Genomic DNA, 14693 nt, shown 5'->3' on the forward strand with positions numbered 1-14693 from the left:
AACAAAAAAAAAATATGTTTTCACAAGTGCAGTACAGTTATACATTACCAGTGCTTATACCAGTGAATTTCACTGTTATAAGCAAGCATTTTTACCAAATGAAATTGATAAATTCAGTGCGGTTATCGTTAGCTGTGATTGGCCACAGCTAATCACGTGGTACAGATGGGCTGTGATTGGCTCTCTCCGTACCATGTGATCACTAGACCAATCACAGAGATCAACACAATAGTACACAATGGATGGCATGAATGAAAGCCATCCACTGTGTACAACTGTCACAGAGATCACATGGTACCGGTAGTGGCCGGTACACTGATCGGTAACAGATCGTGCTGCAGTGCAACTCGTGGAGCATGCATGTGGCAACCACTCGGAACAGTGAATGTCCCGCCCAGCCGTCATTTGACTAAAGGCCAGGCGGAAACTGGTTAAACATGTATTGCAATTTATGTGAATCAAAAATTCTTGTTTTTGTGCAAAGTTTGCTCGAAAGGGTGTATAGCAGTGTGCAGAGGGTTCAGACAGAATTTTTTGAAATTCTGAGAAACAAATAAAATGACTGTACGTTCACATGCACAAACCTATTTTGTAGCACATTGGTGGTGTGGACCTACAAAAAAAAAAAAAAAAAGTCTTTGTGAGTCTTTGTGGTTATTGGGAAGAATGCCTCTTAGACATTCTTCCCAATAGGGTAGAATTCTCCTTACATTGGTTTGTTAGTGGAAAAAGGGCCCCTTACACTGGGTAGAATAACCCTTTTATATTGGTGGTCAATGGGAAGAATACCCCTTACATTGGTTTGTCAGTGGGAAGTGGGCTCCTTGCACTGATTAGAATAACCTTTACATTTGGGGTCTGGGGGAAGAATGCCCCTTACACTCAATATAATATTTGGGTAGAATTCCCCTTACATTGGTGGTTAGTGGGAAGAATGCCCCTTACATTGGTGGTCAGTAAGAAGACTGCCCCTTACACTGGGGGTCAGTAGGACCGTCCCTTACATTAGTGGTCAGTAGGAAGACTGCCCCTTACACTCGGTACAAAAACTGGGTAGAATTCTCCTTACGTTGGTGTTCATTGGGAAGACTGCCCCTTACACTTGGTAGAGTAACCCATATATTGGGAGTCAGTGGTAAGGATCCCCTTACACTTTGAAGAATTCCCCTTACATTGGTGGTCAGAGGTAAGAATGCCCCTTATACTCGGTAGAATTCCCTTTACATTGGGGGTCAGTTGGAAGAATGACCCTTAGGGCCCCTATCACTGTCCGTTTTTCAGGCGGACCCGATCAGACCATCCATTGCCCTCTATTAGCAGCGGATGTAAACAGACATGTGTCCATTTATACCTGCCTCCATCCAATCCGATCCTCTAAAACAGACGGATGAGGATCTGTTCTCCATCCCTCTAGCAGATCAGATGACATTCGGATGTAAATGGACAGGTGGTTCGTTTGCATTCCTCCGCCCATAGAGGATAGCGGGTCTGCTTCACTGATGTGCGTTGATGAGGCTGCACTGATAGGCAGCACTGATGGGCACGGACAGGCGGCACTGATGATGCTGCACTGATGTGCAACAATGATGGGCACTGCTGGGTACTTGTGGGCGGCACTGCTGGGCACTGATCATCAGTGCACTAATGATCGGTGCCGATCCATCCTCTGACAATTGCCGGTTATCGGCAGTACTTTCCTCACGCTGTCACAAAGTGCAGCCGATAACCGACAACTGCATTTACCCGGTGATCTGCTGTGTCATTGGACACAGCTGATCACGTGGTAAAAGGCCGCTGTGATTGGCCTTTTACCACATAACGTGATCAGCTGTGTCCTAGGAGGATGTCATATGACACCCTCCCAGAACTGGGCAACCACGTTGTAGCTGTCATTCGGCTACAGCGCGGCTGGCAAGTGGTTAAACATGTCCAGTAAAAAAAATGTAAAAATCAAATTTCGTCAGAAATTTGGGCCAAAATGTGACAGCAATCAGGTATTGATGGTCAGTAACCGTTTCAATACCGTGCAATTTTACACCTTCCTGCCCAGGCCATTTTTCAGGTTTCAGCGCTCTCACACTTTGAATGACAATTGCGCGGTCATACAACACTGTACCCAAACTAAAATTTTATCATTTTCTTCACACAACTAGAGCTTTCTTTTGGTGGTATTTAATCACCGCTGGGGTTTTTATTTTTTACTAAATTAACAAAAAAAGACCAAAAATTTTGAAAATAAAACACATTTTTCTTAGTTTCTGTTATAAAAGTTTACAAATAAATAATTGTTCTTCATAAATTTTGGCCGAGATGTATTCTGCTACATGTCTTTGGTGAAAATAACCCAAATTAGGATGTATTATTTAGTTTGTAGGAAAGTTATAGAGTTCACAAACTATGGTATAGATCTGAATATTGATCAATCCTGAAGTACTGACGGCCAATCTAATTTCTTGAGGTCCAAGAATGTCAGAATAGTACAGATATCCCCAAATGACCCCTTTTTGCAGAGTAGACAGTCCGACGTACTTCATAAGAGGAATGGCGAGTTTTTTGAAGTTGTATTTTTATGTCATAATTTTTCGGAAAATGAAAAAAATTATTTTCACTATTTTTTTTTACATATTGTCACCAGTGCAGTACAGCATCATCATATAACTGGCATGGCGGTTAACAGGGACACTGACTGGTGACAGTATGAAAAAAAAAAAAATATATATATTTTTTTATTTTTATTTTTTTTTTATTATATTTAATTTTTTATTACATTTTTTTTTATTTTTTTAAGATTTTTTTTTCACATTTTACTATGACCAAAGTAGTACAATGTTACCATAGTAACATTGTACTACTTTGGGGAAGTGATCAGTATTTTTTTTTTTTTTTTACACAATTTGCTTATAGCAAAGAATTACTTTGCTATAAGCAAGCATTTACCTGAATGAAATCGATTCATTCGGCTTTTTTTTTTTTTTGTGCTTAGCTGTGATTTGGTCACAGCTAATCACATGACATGTGCATGTGATTAGCTGTGACCATTCACAGCTAGGCACTAGTATACAATGGATGGCATCATGAATGAAGCCATCCATTGTATACAACTGTCATGTGACCTGCTGTGATTGGTCACAGCAGGTCACATGGTACCAGCAACGGGAGCCGGTACTCGGATCTGTCATCGGCCGTGTCCGAGGTGCACGGCCGCTGACAGATCGCACTGCTGCGCCGCTCTGCATTAGCGCAAACTGTGCATGTGCGGGAGCACGCCAAATGGCGTGCACCCGGAGTACAGAGACACATTTGAAGCCGCCAAACGGCCATTGGCCGGGCGGCTAATGGTTAAATTCTCCTATACCTCTGCTAGGTTTCCTTCAGCTGCAGCTTTTACAAGATCGCTCCAGCCGTCCCGCGACCAGATGCTCAGACAAACGGTCCCTCCAGGAATAATTCCATTGAACTTAAAGGTAGACGAGTCCGGCATGTCCCCTGAAAATCACAAACAGCTGAGATGTTCTGTTACCATAATAAATGCTGCCAATGATGCATGTGGAACATAAAATGGTCTAAAGTGTACAAAAAACACTGACACCACTTAGGCTCCATTCACATCTGACCGTAGCGACAAAAACATGCAAATCTGCCCAATTTGAGCTACAAAAGTACTTCCAATACTTTTTGGAGCTTCAGGCGTTCTGCTCCAGGCGACTTGGAGTGGAGATGTGAACCATCTCCATACAGTAATATTGATTTTTTTTTCCCCTGAGTGTTTTGGAGCTTTGAGCGTCGTGCTACAAAAGGCTGAGGTGTGAATGGGGCCTTATTGAGATATTACCTAGAGGAGATATGCAGAGGTGTGGAAATTTTTGAAAAAACTACTTGTCCAGGGACTAAATCGGTGTCCCAATCTACTTGTCCCTCATGACAATCTACTTGTCCTGATACAAAAACGTAAATTTAACCAAAACTGTATTTAAATCTGCTTTAACCACTTCCCGACCGGCCGTTGCATATAAACGGCCGGACGGTGGCAGTACAGGGTCGGGTGGCCGTTTATGAATGGCCTCCCCGCACCCTGCTTGTGCGCGCTCTCTGGGAGCGCGCAGCACCGCGATCCGGTGCCCGCTGTGTCCTCCGGACACAGTGAAACACCGATCGTCGGACGGGACCTCTGTACGAGGTCCCGATCATGTGATCACTGATTGGCCAATCAGTGATCACATGCAAAGTAGTAAGCAAGATGTCACTTGTGACATCATTGCTTACTACGTGTGAAATCTGTGAATGATCACAGAGGTCACATGGTACAAGGCTATTCACAACAGCCTTGTACCATGTGACAAGCTGTGACCAATCACAGCTCACTCTGTATTTCTCAATGAGTGCAGGAATGCACACAGAGAAAGAGAAATGATTGCTTTTACATCCTATGGGTGTAAAAGCAATCAGTGTAAAAAAAAAAAAAAAAATCTTCATCACCCCCCCCCCCCACAAGTAGTACAGTGTCACCATGACAGTATGTAAAAAAATAAAAATAAATAAAAAATAATAATAAAATGTAAAAAAAAATGTTTAAAAATTATAATTTTTGGCTATAAACTAATTTGTTTGTTTTTTTACTAAAAAGATAACTGAATACATTTTGGCCAAGATTTATGATGAAATATTATTTATTTGCAAAATTTTATAAAAAAAACACTTTTGTTCAAAATTTTTGGACTTTTTCATTTACATAGCAAAAAAAATAAAAATCCCAGCAGTGAATAAATACCACCAAAATAAAGCTTTATCTGTCGCAAAAAAATGGTAAAAAATTAATTTGGGTACAGTGTTGCATGACCGCGCAATTGTCATTCAAAGTGTGATAGCGCTGAAAGCTGAAAATTGCCCTGGACAGGAAGGGGGTGAAAGTGTCCGGACTGGAAGGGGGGGAAAGTGTCCGGACTGGAAGGGGGGGAAAGTGTCCGGACTGGAAGGGGGTGAAAGTGTCCGGACTGGAAGTGGTTAAGTAATGTCGGGGCTTTTAAAAACAAAAGGGGCTGTATGGCGACTTAAAGGTTTAATATTTTTAACATTGCGCTTTTTATCTCCTCCTCCCCCGTCTCCAGGACTAGCAGGGAGGGGAGAGACCTTGCAGTGTGATGAGCACCGATTGGCTGCTCCTCAGGAAAGGGGAGTGTCCGACTTGTCCTTTATCCATTTTGCTGTCAGAGCTGTTTTTGCGTTATCTGCACACGTTTAAAAAATCGTTTTAATCCTGAAGATTACATAAACCCCCAAAATATGATATGTGAAATCAGAGATCCTAGAGAATACATTTTTGGATGTCACACGATATTATCACAAAATTTCAGAAAAAAATACACGTAAAGTGGAGTTCCGCTCGCCACAATAATGAGCCATGTTTTACCGCCCCCCCCCCCAGGTATCCTCTAACTGGGGTATAAAGCTGGACGCACACAGGTATATTTATGTCATACAATTCATCATACATACAATAATGAGCCATGTTTTACCGCCCCCCCCAGGTGTCCTCTAACTGGGGTATAAAGCTGGACGCACACAGGTATATTTATGTCATAGAATTCATCATACATACAATAATGAGCCATGTTTTACTGCCCCCCCGGGTATCCTCTAACTGGGGTATAAAGCTGGACGCACACAGGTATATTTATGTCATACAATTCATCATACATACAATAATGAGCCATGTTTTACCGCCCCCCGGGTATCCTCTAACTGGGTATAAAGCTGTACGCACACAGGTATATTTATGTCATACAATTCATCATACATACAATAATGAGCCATGTTTTACCGCCCCCCGGGTACCCTCTAACTGGGGTATAAAGCTGGACGCACACAGGTATATTTATGTCATAGAATTCATCATACATACAATAATGAGCCATGTTTTACTGCCCCCCCGGGTATCCTCTAACTGGGGTATAAAGCTGGACGCACACAGGTATATTTATGTCATACAATTCATCATACATACAATAATGAGCCATGTTTTACCGCCCCCCGGGTATCCTCTAACTGGGTATAAAGCTGTACGCACACAGGTATATTTATGTCATACAATTCATCATACATACAATAATGAGCCATGTTTTACCGCCCCCCGGGTACCCTCTAACTGGGGTATAAAGCTGGACGCACACAGGTATATTTATGTCATAGAATTCATCATACATACAATAATGAGCCATGTTTTACCGCCCCCCCAGGTATCCTCTAACTGGGTATAAAGCTGGACGCACACAGGTATATTTATGTCATACAAGTCATCATACATACAATAATGAGCCATGTTTTACCGCCCCCCCGGGTACCCTCTAACTGGGGTATAAAGCTGGACGCACACAGGTATATTTATGTCAGAATTCATCATACATACAATAATGAGCCATGTTTTACCGCCCCCCGGGTACCCTCTAACTGGGGTATAAAGCTGGACGCACACAGGTACATTTATGTCAGAATTCATCATACATACAATAATGAGCCATGTTTTACCGCCCCCCAAGTATCCTCTAACTGGGGTATAAAGCTGGACGCACACAGGTATATTTATGTCATACAATTCATCATACATACAATAATGAGCCATGTTTTACCGCCCCCCCGGGTATCCTCCAACTGGGGTATAAAGCTGGACGCACACAGGTATATTTATGTCATACAATTCATCATACATGCAATAATGAGCCATGTTTTACCGCCCCCCCCAGGTGTCCCTCTAACTGGGGTATAAAGCTGGACGCACACAGGTATATTTATGTCAGAATTCATCATACATACAATAATGAGCCATGTTTTACCGCCCCCCGGGTACCCTCTAACTGGGTATAAAGCTGGACGCACACAGGTATATTTATGTCAGAATTCATCATACATACAATAATGAGCCATGTTTTACCGCCCCCCGGGTACCCTCTAACTGGGGTATAAAGCTGGACGCACACAGGTATATTTATGTCATACAATTCATCATACATACAATAATGAGCCATGTTTTACCGCCCCCCGGGTACCCTCTAACTGGGGTATAAAGCTGGACGCACACAGGTATATTTATGTCATACAATTCATCATACATACAATAATGAGCCATGTTTTACCGCCCCCCCGGGTATCCTCTAACTGGGGTATAAAGCTGGACGCACACAGGTATATTTATGTCATACAATTCATCATACATACAATAATGAGCCATGTTTTACCGCCCCCCCAGGTATCCTCTAACTGGGGTATAAAGCTGGACGCACACAGGTATATTTATGTCATAGAATTCATCATATATACAATAATGAGCCATGTTTTACCGCCCCCCGGGTATCCTCTAACTGGGTATAAAGCTGTACGCACACAGGTATATTTATGTCATACAATTCATCATACATACAATAATGAGCCATGTTTTACCGCCCCCCGGGTACCCTCTAACTGGGGTATAAAGCTGGACGCACACAGGTATATTTATGTCATAGAATTCATCATATATACAATAATGAGCCATGTTTTACCGCCCCCCCAGGTATCCTCTAACTGGGTATAAAGCTGGACGCACACAGGTATATTTATGTCATACAAGTCATCATACATACAATAATGAGCCATGTTTTACCGCCCCCCCGGGTACCCTCTAACTGGGGTATAAAGCTGGACGCACACAGGTATATTTATGTCAGAATTCATCATACATACAATAATGAGCCATGTTTTACCGCCCCCCGGGTACCCTCTAACTGGGGTATAAAGCTGGACGCACACAGGTACATTTATGTCAGAATTCATCATACATACAATAATGAGCCATGTTTTACCGCCCCCCCGGGTATCCTCTAACTGGGGTATAAAGCTGGACGCACACAGGTATATTTATGTCATACAATTCATCATACATACAATAATGAGCCATGTTTTACCGCCCCCCCGGGTATCCTCTAACTGGGTATAAAGCTGGACGCACACAGGTATATTTATGTCAGAATTCATCATACATACAATAATGAGCCATGTTTTACCGCCCCCCAAGTATCCTCTAACTGGGGTATAAAGCTGGACGCACACAGGTATATTTATGTCATACAATTCATCATACATACAATAATGAGCCATGTTTTACCGCCCCCCCGGGTATCCTCTAACTGGTTATAAAGCTGGACGCACACAGGTATATTTATGTCATACAATTCATCATACATACAATAATGAGCCATGTTTTACCCCCCCCCGGGTATCCTCCAACTGGGGTATAAAGCTGGACGCACACAGGTATATTTATGTCATACAATTCATCATACATGCAATAATGAGCCATGTTTTACCGCCCCCCCCAGGTGTCCCTCTAACTGGGGTATAAAGCTGGACGCACACAGGTATATTTATGTCAAAGAATTCATCATACATACAATAATGAGCCATGTTTTACCGCCCCCCGGGTACCCTCTAACTGGGGTATAAAGCTGGACGCACACAGGTATATTTATGTCAGAATTCATCATACATACAATAATGAGCCATGTTTTACCGCCCCCCAAGTATCCTCTAACTGGGTATAAAGCTGGACGCACACAGGTATATTTATGTCAGAATTCATCATACATACAATAATGAGCCATGTTTTACCGCCCCCCAAGTATCCTCTAACTGGGGTATAAAGCTGGACGCACACAGGTATATTTATGTCATACAATTCATCATACATACAATAATGAGCCATGTTTTACCGCCCCCCCGGGTATCCTCTAACTGGTTATAAAGCTGGACGCACACAGGTATATTTATGTCATACAATTCATCATACATGCAATAATGAGCCATGTTTTACCGCCCCCCCAGGTGTCCCTCTAACTGGGGTATAAAGCTGGACGCACACAGGTATATTTATGTCAGAATTCATCATACATACAATAATGAGCCATGTTTTACCGCCCCCCGGGTACCCTCTAACTGGGTATAAAGCTGTACGCACACAGGTATATTTATGTCAGAATTCATCATACATACAATAATGAGCCATGTTTTACTGCCCCCCGGGTATCCTCTAACTGGGGTATAAAGCTGGACGCACACAGGTATATTTATGTCATACAATTCATCATACATACAATAATGAGCCATGTTTTACCCCCCCCCCCCCCGGGTACCCTCTAACTGGGGTATAAAGCTGGACGCACACAGGTATATTTATGTCATACAATTCATCATACATACAATAATGAGCCATGTTTTACCGCCCCCCCAGGTATCCTCTAACTGGGGTATAAAGCTGGACGCACACAGGTATATTTATGTCATACAAGTCATCATACATACAATAATGAGCCATGTTTTACCGCCCCCCGGGTACCCTCTAACTGGGGTATAAAGCTGGACGCACACAGGTATATTTATGTCAGATTTCATCATACATACAATAATGAGCCATGTTTTACCGCCCCCCCCAGGTATCCTCTAACTGGGGTATAAAGCTGGACGCACACAGGTATATTTATGTCATACAAGTCATCATACATACAATAATGAGCCATGTTTTACCGCCCCCCGGGTACCCTCTAACTGGGGTATAAAGCTGGACGCACACAGGTATATTTATGTCATACAATTCATCATACATACAATAATGAGCCATGTTTTACCGCCCCCCCCCAGGTGTCCCTCTAACTGGGGTATAAAGCTGGACGCACACAGGTATATTTATGTCATACAATTCATCATACATACAATAATGAGCCATGTTTTACCGCCCCCCGGGTATCCTCTAACTGGGGTATAAAGCTGGACGCACACAGGTATATTTATGTCAGAATTCATCATACATACAATAATGAGCCATGTTTTACCGCCCCCCAAGTATCCTCTAACTGGGTATAAAGCTGGACGCACACAGGTATATTTATGTCATAGAATTCATCATACATACAATAATGAGCCATGTTTTACCGCCCCCCCCGGGTATCCTCCAACTGGGGTATAAAGTTGGACGCACACAGGTATATTTATGTCATACAATTCATCATACATACAATAATGAGCCATGTTTTACCGCCCCCCCCCCGGGTATCCTCTAACTGGGTATAAAGCTGGACGCACACAGGTATATTTATGTCATAGAATTCATCATACATACAATAATGAGCCATGTTTTACCGCCCCCCGGGTACCCTCTAACTGGGTATAAAGCTGGACGCACACAGGTATATTTATGTCATACAATTCATCATACATACAATAATGAGCCATGTTTTACCACCCCCCAAGTATCCTCTAACTGGGGTATAAAGCTGGACGCACACAGGTATATTTATGTCATACAATTCATCATACATACAATAATGAGCCATGTTTTACCGCCCCCCGGGGATCCTCTAACTGGGGTATAAAGCTGGACGCACACAGGTATATTTATGTCAGAATTCATCATACATACAATAATGAGCCATGTTTTACCGCCCCCCCGGGTATCCTCTAACTGGGTATAAAGCTGGACGCACACAGGTATATTTATGTCATACAATTCATCATACATGCAATAATGAGCCATGTTTTACCGCCCCCCGGGTACCCTCTAACTGGGGTATAAAGCTGGACGCACACAGGTATATTTATGTCATAGAATTCATCATACATACAATAATGAGCCATGTTTTACCGCCCCCCGGGTACCCTCTAACTGGGGTATAAAGCTGGACGCACACAGGTATATTTATGTCATACAATTCATCATACATACAATAATGAGCCATGTTTTACCGCCCCCCCCCCCGGGTATCCTCTAACTGGGTATAAAGCTGGACGCACACAGGTATATTTATGTCATACAATTCATCATACATGCAATAATGAGCCATGTTTTACCGCCCCCCGGGGATCCTCTAACTGGGGTATAAAGCTGGACGCACACAGGTATATTTATGTCATACAATTCATCATACATACAATAATGAGCCATGTTTTACCGCCCCCCCCAGGTATCCTCTAACTGGGGTATAAAGCTGGACGCACACAGGTATATTTATGTCATACAATTCATCATACATACAATAATGAGCCATGTTTTACCGCCCCCCCCAGGTGTCCCTCTAACTGGGGTATAAAGCTGGACGCACACAGGTACATTTATGTCAGAATTCATCATACATACAATAATGAGCCATGTTTTACCGCCCCCCAAGTATCCTCTAACTGGGTATAAAGCTGGACGCACACAGGTATATTTATGTCAGAATTCATCATACATACAATAATGAGCCATGTTTTACCGCCCCCCAAGTATCCTCTAACTGGGTATAAAGCTGGACGCACACAGGTATATTTATGTCATAGAATTCATCATACATACAATAATGAGCCATGTTTTACCGCCCCCCCAGGTATCCTCTAACTGGGGTATAAAGCTGGACGCACACAGGTATATTTATGTCATACAAGTCATCATACATACAATAATGAGCCATGTTTTACCGCCCCCCGGGTACCCTCTAACTGGGGTATAAAGCTGGACGCACACAGGTATATTTATGTCATACAAGTCATCATACATACAATAATGAGCCATGTTTTACCGCCCCCCCCCCCCGGGTATCCTCTAACTGGGGTATAAAGCTGGACGCACACAGGTATATTTATGTCATAGAATTCATCATACATACAATAATGAGCCATGTTTTACCGCCCCCCCGGGTATCCTCTAACTGGGGTATAAAGCTGGACGCACACAGGTATATTTATGTCATAGAATTCATCATACATACAATAATGAGCCATGTTTTACCGCCCCCCGGGTACCCTCTAACTGGGGTATAAAGCTGGACGCACACAGGTATATTTATGTCATACAATTCATCATACATACAATGGTGAGCCATGTTTTACCGCCCCCCAAGTATCCTCTAACTGGGTATAAAGCTGGACGCACACAGGTATATTTATGTCATACAATTCATCATACATACAATAATGAGCCATGTTTTACCACCCCCCAAGTATCCTCTAACTGGGGTATAAAGCTGGACGCACACAGGTATATTTATGTCATACAATTCATCATACATACAATAATGAGCCATGTTTTACCGCCCCCCGGGGATCCTCTAACTGGGTATAAAGCTGGACGCACACAGGTATATTTATGTCAGAATTCATCATACATACAATAATGAGCCATGTTTTACCGCCCCCCCCCCCGGGTATCCTCTAACTGGGGTATAAAGCTGGACGCACACAGGTATATTTATGTCAGAATTCATCATACATACAATAATGAGCCATGTTTTACCGCCCCCCAAGTATCCTCTAACTGGGTATAAAGCTGGACGCACACAGGTATATTTATGTCATAGAATTCATCATACATACAATAATGAGCCATGTTTTACCGCCCCCCGGGTACCCTCTAACTGGGGTATAAAGCTGGACGCACACAGGTATATTTATGTCATAGAATTCATCATACATACAATAATGAGCCATGTTTTACCCCCCCCCCCCGGGTATCCTCCAACTGGGGTATAAAGCTGGACGCACACAGGTATATTTATGTCATACAATTCATCATACATACAATAATGAGCCATGTTTTACCGCCCCCCCGGGGATCCTCTAACTGGGTATAAAGCTGGACGCACACAGGTATATTTATGTCATAGAATTCATCATACATACAATAATGAGCCATGTTTTACCGCCCCCCGGGTAGCCTCTAACTGGGGTATAAAGCTGGACGCACACAGGTATATTTATGTCATACAATTCATCATACATACAATAATGAGCCATGTTTTACCGCCCCCCCGGGTAGCCTCTAACTGGGGTATAAAGCTGGACGCACACAGGTATATTTATGTCATACAATTCATCATACATGCAATAATGAGCCATGTTTTACCGCCCCCCCCCAGGTATCCTCTAACTGGGTATAAAGCTGGACGCACACAGGTATATTTATGTCATACAATTCATCATACATACAATAATGAGCCATGTTTTACCGCCCCCCCCCCGGGTATCCTCTAACTGGGGTATAAAGCTGGACGCACACAGGTATATTTATGTCATAGAATTCATCATATATACAATGATGAGCCATGTTTTACCGCCCCCCCCAGGTATCCTCTAACTGGGGTATAAAGCTGGACGCACACAGGTATATTTATGTCATAGAATTCATCATACATGCAATAATGAGCCATGTTTTACCGCCCCCCCCCCGGGTATCCTCTAACTGGGTATAAAGCTGGACGCACACAGGTATATTTATGTCATACAATTCATCATACATACAATAATGAGCCATGTTTTACCGCCCCCCCGGGTACCCTCTAACTGGGGTATAAAGCTGGACGCACACAGGTATATTTATGTCAGAATTCATCATACATACAATAATGAGCCATGTTTTACCGCCCCCCCAGGTATCCTCTAACTGGGTATAAAGCTGGACGCACACAGGTATATTTATGTCATACAATTCATCATACATGCAATAATGAGCCATGTTTTACCGCCCCCTGGGTATCCTCTAACTGGGGTATAAAGCTGGACGCACACAGGTATATTTATGTCATACAATTCATCATACATACAATAATGAGCCATGTTTTACTGCCCCCCGGGTATCCTCTAACTGGGGTATAAAGCTGGACGCACACAGGTATATTTATGTCATAGAATTCATCATATATACAATGATGAGCCATGTTTTACCGCCCCCCGGGTATCCTCTAACTGGGGTATAAAGCTGGACGCACACAGGTATATTTATGTCATACAATTCATCATACATACAATAATGAGCCATGTTTTACCCCCCCCCGGGTACCCTCTAACTGGGTATAAAGCTGGACGCACACAGGTATATTTATGTCATACAATTCATCATACATACAATAATGAGCCATGTTTTACCACCCCCCAAGTATCCTCTAACTGGGGTATAAAGCTGGACGCACACAGGTATATTTATGTCATACAATTCATCATACATACAATAATGAGCCATGTTTTACCGCCCCCCGGGTATCCTCTAACTGGGGTATAAAGCTGGACGCACACAGGTATATTTATGTCATAGAATTCATCATACATACAATAATGAGCCATGTTTTACCCCCCCCCCCGGGTATCCTCTAACTGGGGTATAAAGCTGGACGCACACAGGTATATTTATGTCAGAATTCATCATACATACAATAATGAGCCATGTTTTACCGCCCCCCAAGTATCCTCTAACTGGGTATAAAGCTGGACGCACACAGGTATATTTATGTCATAGAATTCATCATACATACAATAATGAGCCATGTTTTACCGCCCCCCGGGTACCCTCTAACTGGGGTATAAAGCTGGACGCACACAGGTATATTTATGTCATAGAATTCATCATACATACAATAATGAGCCATGTTTTACCGCCCCCCGGGTACCCTCTAACTGGGTATAAAGCTGGACGCACACAGGTATATTTATGTCAGAATTCATCATACATACAATAATGAGCCATGTTTTACCGCCCCCCCGGGGATCCTCTAACTGGGTATAAAGCTGGACGCACACAGGTATATTTATGTCATAGAATTCATCATACATACAATAATGAGCCATGTTTTACCGCCCCCCCGGGTAGCCTCTAACTGGGGTATAAAGCTGGACGCACACAGGTATATTTATGTCATACAATTCAT

The 14693-nt window shown here is 42.7% G+C and overlaps 1 protein-coding gene across 3 annotated transcripts in view; it reads right to left on the reverse strand.

The window, feature by feature from the left end:
- Positions 1-14693, reverse strand: part of NT5C3B (5'-nucleotidase, cytosolic IIIB) — a 116384-nt gene that overhangs the window by 47480 nt on the left and 54211 nt on the right. Inside the window, exon 1 of one of the 3 annotated variants that reach the window (XM_089674457.1) lies at positions 3356-3473. The exons of the other annotated variants lie outside the window; for them this stretch is intronic. The gene's annotated coding sequence lies outside the window, so the exon portion shown is untranslated. Of the gene's footprint in view, positions 1-3355; positions 3474-14693 lie in introns of those variants that run through there. 3 annotated transcript variants of the gene reach the window in all.

Source organism: Staurois parvus, unplaced genomic scaffold, assembly GCF_062004578.1.
Source record: "Staurois parvus isolate SC_StPar_1 unplaced genomic scaffold, SC_StPar_1.0 ptg000151l, whole genome shotgun sequence".
Lineage (NCBI taxonomy): Eukaryota > Metazoa > Chordata > Amphibia > Anura > Ranidae > Staurois > Staurois parvus.